Source organism: Phalacrocorax carbo, chromosome 5 (genome assembly GCF_963921805.1).
Source record: "Phalacrocorax carbo chromosome 5, bPhaCar2.1, whole genome shotgun sequence".
Lineage (NCBI taxonomy): Eukaryota > Metazoa > Chordata > Aves > Suliformes > Phalacrocoracidae > Phalacrocorax > Phalacrocorax carbo.
The window spans coordinates 35,431,235-35,438,092 of record NC_087517.1 but is presented as its reverse complement, the minus strand read 5'-3'; the positions used below and the strand labels follow the sequence as shown (position 1 = coordinate 35,438,092).

At 50.0% G+C, this 6,858-nt stretch overlaps 1 long non-coding RNA gene across 2 annotated transcripts; it reads right to left on the bottom strand.

Annotated features, from left to right (window-relative positions):
- Positions 1–3,051: 3,051 nt before the first annotated feature.
- On the bottom strand, positions 3,052–6,847 carry LOC135313404 (uncharacterized). 2 transcript variants are annotated; one of them, XR_010373047.1, is made up of 3 exons: positions 6,604–6,847; positions 5,620–5,767; positions 3,052–3,788 (listed from the first exon to the last, which is right to left on the bottom strand). It is a non-coding gene; the product is annotated as an uncharacterized LOC135313404 (long non-coding RNA). The 2 variants fall into 2 exon arrangements; XR_010373046.1 differs by having other exon boundaries at positions 5,690–5,767.
- Between the last annotated feature and the right edge of the window lie 11 nt (positions 6,848–6,858).

The following is a 6,858-nucleotide window of genomic DNA, read 5'->3' as shown; positions in this document are numbered from 1 at the left end:
GGCAGCTGCAGGTGGTGATAACCACACGGGAAGGGTCGCAAGTCCTTTGATGCGTTCCTGACCCTTCATAGAGCTCTCATACAAGCCTTACCCTAGCAAACCTACTGCTAGAGACACTTGCAGTTAGTGTATTTTTCTCGCTTCCCCGCCCCGTATCTTCATCACGACTGGGCAAAGGATGGCCTCTTTGGCTTTATGGCTGAAAGGCACAGAAGTAAAACTGTGTCCCAAACGCACAAGAACTATTGCTGTGCTTGTGTCTGTGTTTTTCTAATTTGACCAAACCAGTGAGTCTGAGCCAAGATCCATCATCATCATCATCATGGTACTTGGCACACTGAGCTCTCAAAAGTAAATTTTTTCCCCATTTGGTAGGGGCTTTTTTGTGTTGATGTTGTTTTTACATTTTTTGGGGAGCTTTTTATCAGAAATAGGCCATTTCAAAGCAAAAAGTTCAGCCCTGCTATTTTGAAAATGTTGAAATGGTATATTTCGACAACTCAGCAGTTATTGATCCTCCTATTCCCTGTGCTTTTCAGATGAAGCTCTTTGTCAGATGCGGGCTGGACATGTGAAGTTCTTCCAGGGCTCCATGTTTCATTGCATTTCCCAGCCACTGGATGTTTTGCCAACCTCTTCCCAAGTGCTTAAGTGACACTGGAGTGGAGTGAGTACCAGTACCTTCTTGCCCTTGCAAGCAAAGTTGTGGTGGTGTGTGTGTGGTGGCCAGAGAAGAAGCTGCTAGTTCGACTATCAGCTGCCGGTCGTGCAGCCCTTTCCCACCTTTGGCTATGTAAGCATGCATCGCTCAGGCCTGGGCCTCAAGGAGGGCCAGCAGCAGGACCTGTGTTTCCTGAGGGACTGACATGGGCGTGGCTAACATACTGTGCAGGCACAACTCTAAAATGGATTAATTTCCAGGTGCATGCCTGTTTTGACAAAGTCTAAATGAGAAGTTTTAGCAAAGTATTGTTTTGTGAACCAGATGCCTGCACAGGTCTTTGTGATGAATCTGTATCCTCCAACTGATTATAATTAGCACACTATTTAAGAGGATTAATCTATTCAAATGACTAGATTAAATTCTTTCATCTTCAGGGAACAAGAGGTGAGGCTACGATGATTTTAAACAGTTGCTCCTGGCCATAAAATCTATTCATTTGAAAATCAATAGAAAGATATCACTTGCTGCACTGATGAGATAATTTCCTCTGCTACTCAGCCCTGACCCTGTTCTCCTGGTTTTCACCCTCCTGTCAAGTTTAAATGGGTTTTGGGGTTTGTTTTTTTTTTTTTTTTTTTTTTTGTCGGTTGGTTTGGGGTTTTTTTGGTTGGTTTTTGTTTATTTGTTTCTTTTTTTTTCCCCTGGAAGCTCAGCTCTACCCCATCCTGCAGACCTTTTCGGGGGCGGGGGGGGATATCGTCCTTCTCATTTGAAGCCACTTTCTGATTTATGCGCACCAAGCATGCAAACTCTTCTTCAAAACTCTTTTCCCAACCATGCATTCAGTCAGGTGTTGTAGCTGCCAAAAATACATCCTGCTCCATATTTGTTCTTTGTTGCATTGGATGAATTTACAGGTATAGTGTTTTGAAGACTGTAAACTTTCTGGGACATGGTCTCTAATAAGTGCTGTTGTCTGTTCAGCAAGTCCTGCCTGTTGCACAACCGTATGAGTATTTATGGCGCTAAATAATAATCCATGCCTCTGACCCAGCACTCTTCATCAGCAGATCTAGAATTACTTCACTGAGGAAGCAGTCAAATCATTATCCTAATTTCCAGATGGGAAACCTGAGGTGCTGCAAGGTGAAATAACTTGCCCAACGTCAGCAGAGGAGAGCTAGAAATGTAGTGCAGCTGCCTCTGGCCCCGGCTGCACGGTCCAGCCACTAGACCCTGCAGCCTCCTCAACAACAGCTAATAGAATTTGTGTTTGTGCAATGCATTTTTCTCTTCTCCATTAACAGCGAACAATTTGAGCATTTTGTTCACAGGCATTAATAGCCTCCCTGAGAAATATGTTTCAACATGCATTTTCAACAGTACTTCTGCATCTGTTGCGCCCCAGCTAGCAGCTGTGACCTGCTAGAAGGAGGCAGACTGGGGCGAGGGGGAGAGGTGGCACTTACGCCCCTGCGCTCCGCTCCTCCTCCTCCGCCACCCCTCCGCTCCTCCGGTAGCAGTCGGAGAGGCTGGGGACCGACCACTGAGACGTTCTGCGTGGAGCTCCTCAGGGAGCTGTAGCAGCTGCTGTGTTGGCAGCCTTGGAGTTGCCTCTGGGTCTGACTTGCCGTCTTGTCTCCTTGAATATAATTGCTCACTGCTGATTTTTTTCTTTTTTCTTTCCCTTTGGTTCCGTGGCACTCGTATCCTACCCAGATTCCTCATCAATCTTGCAATCTGGGGAGTCTGAGGAAATAGAGAACTGATCATCTGCAGATTTCTTCTGTATGTAATGAAAGTGTCCCTATGCCATGTGGGATTTCAATCTTTTCTTGTTTAATCAGAACATCAGAGAGTCAGACTGTACTGGTGAGGTCTGTGCGCTGAGCAGGGAAGGAAGGAGCTGCTTCTGCGGAGATACCTGGTCCTGGCTTTGTAGAGGTTACAGCACATCTATCACTTCACCTTTCTAACCCTGTGCTTTACCTCCCCACGCCCCACGCTGCTCAGCCTTGCAAATTTTCTATAGCAGAGCACGTTACCTCTCTCGCAGAGCCCGCTGGGGCAGGACTGCTTGAACAGCAATGGCTACAGGGAGTCCTTGAGGAGCGGCAGAACGTGTCTGCCTGGAAATCTGCACATGCTGTGGAGGAGCCCGTTTCTCGTTCTTTGGAGGTCCTGAGGAACCAAATCACTTCACGGAATTGGCCAGAATTTTAATTATGTTCAAACCCAGGTACCTTAGCATGGTCGTAGAAAAAAACACGTGAAGAAGGTTGGGCTGGTTTATTTGGGTGCAAGGGTGCGTGTGCTCTTTGTGCATTACACTGAATGTTCATCACAAGCTTTTCAGCACTCTGTAGGGCTTGTGTCATGAGAAGATCAGACTAGATAGTCCTCATGCTAGATAAGGGTCTTAAAATTGGGCATTTATTCCCTAGCTTGCAAACATTTTTAGGAAAAAAAGGAGGTCTAAAATAGAGGTTGTCTTCTGAGCTGAAGATCTGCTACACCCATCACTGGATCCGCCTGATTTATTTACTTTCTTTGCGCTACAATTTCTTGCTTTCACCTACACACTCTCCGTACACTACAACCATTTCAAAATCAAAATATAAAACCATGAAAACAGCTATAAAATTACCAGAACTCTTTCCATCCCTCCCCTCCCATTTGTGCAGGGCAGACATCATCTGAAGGAGACTTCTACCTCCAGACATCATGACGTTTGGCAGAAGGATCAGACTCAGCACTGGTTTGTCCTCTGTGGGATGTAAGTGGAAGCGGTACCTGGACAGGAAAGTATTTGATTTTTTAATGATAGGACAGTGCTAAAAAACAGTGTAATAACACTTCCTTGCTTTTTGCTGGGGAAGTCTCTATTTGTCTCATCGTCTGCCTCTGGCTTTTTGCCCGGCGTTCTCAGATCTACTGGTGAAGGGAGACAGCAGAGCACAGTCCCAGCACAGAATCACACTGGGTGGACGTCAGAGGTGTCCTGGGAACTTCTTGCAGGAGAAGGGATTTGTATTGAGCATCCCTGGTGAAGATTTGACTCCCCATCTCGACATGCACCATCCCGGCTCCTTTGCTTCATACAAGCGGCTGCATTTCTGTTGCACTGTATGCACAGTATACAAATCATTTAGGATGAAAAGTCTATAGAAGTGTGATACTAATAATATTTTACAGCTTTAATTACCATGATTGTAGTGCCTAAAGGCGTATGCAAAAACACTTTGAGTGGGAGGAGAGAAGGCAGTGCTGTGAACATTTTTGTGGTTTTGCTGGGCAATGCACAATTGAGTTTTCTCATGGGAACCACAGCATGCCAGGGAGAAAAGCTGCCTCTACCTCCTCATCTGCTCCACCAGGATACCAGATCACACCCCAAAGCCAAGGAGACAACCACAGTCACTCCAGTTTCAGGCAAAAGCTGGGCTGACCGTGCCTCTGCTTCGCTGAGGGTCTCAGGTGCAGGTGCTGCCCGTTTCTGCAGGCAACAGGTATTTTTCCTTGGGCAATATCCCTCCTGTACAATCAGGGGCAGTTTCGCCTGTGGGATGATTTTAGGATTGGGCAATTGCTGATTTGTGGCACGGGTTTGCCAGCAGCCTGAAGAGCAGCGTGCCTGATTCTTGGTCAGGGTGTACAATGCAGATGGAGCCCTCGCTCCCGTCAGCCACCCACCCCTCCGTGCCGTGCCTGTGGGGGCGGGGGGTAGGCGAGGGGACGGGCAGAGGGGCCTTGTGTGGCTGCGTGAGCCCTCCAGTGCCTGCCTCGCCACCTTCCAGCACCCTTCCCCACGGGAGGCTGCACGGCAGCGTCAGTAGGCCTAACGCAAGGCGACTAGCTCCATGGTCATGACTAATTGAAAAATAGGAAAATACCACATGCAGGAATGCAAGTTTTTAGGGTTTGGGTGTTACAAAATAAAAACAGTAAGAAATATAGATTCTTGCATTTCCCTAGCTACAGAATGCAGTCCTGCACCTTTGTAGAACTTTTTTTTTACACAGAAACTTTGTTTCTAGATCATGTATTAGTTTTTAGATGTATTTACGTAGCTTCTGTGACAGTGATTTGCCATAGGTTCATTATTAAGATGCTACAAAGCCTCCTTCTATTTGAAAAACTGACAGAGAAATTCAGTTTTATCTGGATGTGGCTACCCAAGAGTCAGTCTGTGACCCAGCTTCCCGGACAGTCCCTGCTCAGCCAAACAGCTGCGAGTTGTAACAAAGCTTTCTGATAGCCAAGGTGGTGACTGGAAGGCAATGAAACCTGAAAGGAAATCCTGTGTGATAGGTATTCCCGGCTATGAGAAGAGTCGGATGTTGCCTACAAGACAGGCGTATTTTATTGAGGCTTTTTCCCCTCACTAATTTTTTTCCCCCATTTAATCCTTTTTTATCTATTGTTATCTGCACTAAATACGATTTACATTATTAAACACTCCTATTTTAATCAACTCTCCATCAGTTAAATACATGGTATCATTTCTCCTCTCTTGATTTGACACTTTGTATTTTGCAGGGATTTTTGTACCGCTGTATTTTGCACAGACTTCTAAACCTAAAATAAGAAATTCTAATAAAGTCCCAGTATTTAGATTAGATATTAGGAACAATTTCTTTACTGAAAGAGTGGCCAAGCATTGGAACAGGCTGCCCAGAGGGGTGGTGGAGTCACCATCCCTGGAGGTGTTCAGAAAATGTGTAGACATGGCACTTTGGGGCATGGTTTAGGAGGCCTGGGTGTGTTGGGCTGACGGTTGGACTTGATGATCCTCAAGGTCTTTTGCAACCTGAATGATTGAATGATTCTATCTTAGAAAAGGGCCCAAGTTTTGACTGTAGCCTCACCAAGACTCCTGTGAGGATCAAGAATGTGATCCCCCATCATTGTATTACGTGTTGTCCATCAAGTTTTTACAAAGAAGAAATATCTACCCCTGGGTAATCGAACAGCTAATGGCCATTAGCTCATAAAGCTGTACACGAGGATCCTCAACATCGCTACCTGAAGTACCCCGAGCTGTCGCCGTTAGCTGGTATCACTGCTGCACCCCAGAAGAATGGAAGGCAGCTCACTCAAGTTCTGGTGGACAAAATAGGAAGATTGACTTTGTGTCTGCTCGGTGCTTTGAGTTGTGCCGCTTGCTGTACTACCCAAACGCATCTCACGGGCCGCCGTTCCTCACCAGGTGTAAGGACGGCCTTCCTCCTGGGGGACATATGCCTAACGGCCGGCGCGCGGCCGTGCTGAGAGGGGCTGTGGGAGCGGGGGTGGCCAGCTTTCCAGGCGTGGGGCAGGTCAAGACCTTTAGGTGGTAACACCAAACCACAGCTGCAGAGCCTCCCTTTCCCACACACCTCACGCTCCATTAATGACGGGACCGGTGCCCAGGGCTGGTGTGTTCGGGGTGCGCTGGGATGGGAGACGAGGAAGAAGGTGGTGTTTGCCCCGGAGACGTGACATGTAGTGTCCCGCAACCCGGGTGATGGGGGACTCAGGCCGGCAAGCCTTCCTCCTGGCAGGTCCCCCGGCCCAGGCGGTAGCTGGTGGGACGGTGTCACCCTCCCTGCAGAGCCCGGCCGGCGGGACAGCGGTGTCACGCGCTGAGGAACCCCCGCACCCCACGGGGAGGGCAGCCCCGGGCACCTCCCGCTGCTTCTGCCGTTACCCAGTCCGTTAGCGGAGCGTTGTTTTATCGAGCCCGTGCTTTGCCAGAGCAGCCTCCACGACGCGTGGGGCTCACCGTGCAGCTCGCTTCCCACTCCCGCCACCGCCGCGCCCCCGCTCCCCGCCTCCAACACCCCCCCGCCATACCTCCGGGCTCCTGCCCGGAGGCCGGCGGCGGCCCAGCCGCTCGGTCCGGGCTGTCAGGGAGCACCGGCGGGAGCACCCTGCGCCTGCCCCCGCCCGCCACGCACCTCCGCACGGCCCCGCACCGGCCCCGGGGGAAGGCGGCGGCGGCAGCTCCCCCCCGCCGCGAGAGCGGAAAGTTTGCGACCGCGTTTCTCCACGGGGGCCGCCCGCCTCCTCCGGGCGGGGGCGGGGAGGGCCAGGCCCCGGTGCTGGGGGTGCGGATGCCGCCCCCGCGCGGCGGCGGCCCCCGCCAGGCGCTGCGTCACGCGGCGACCGCGCGTGGGCGGGCGGCGGAGCGCGCGCGGGATCTCCCCATGTGA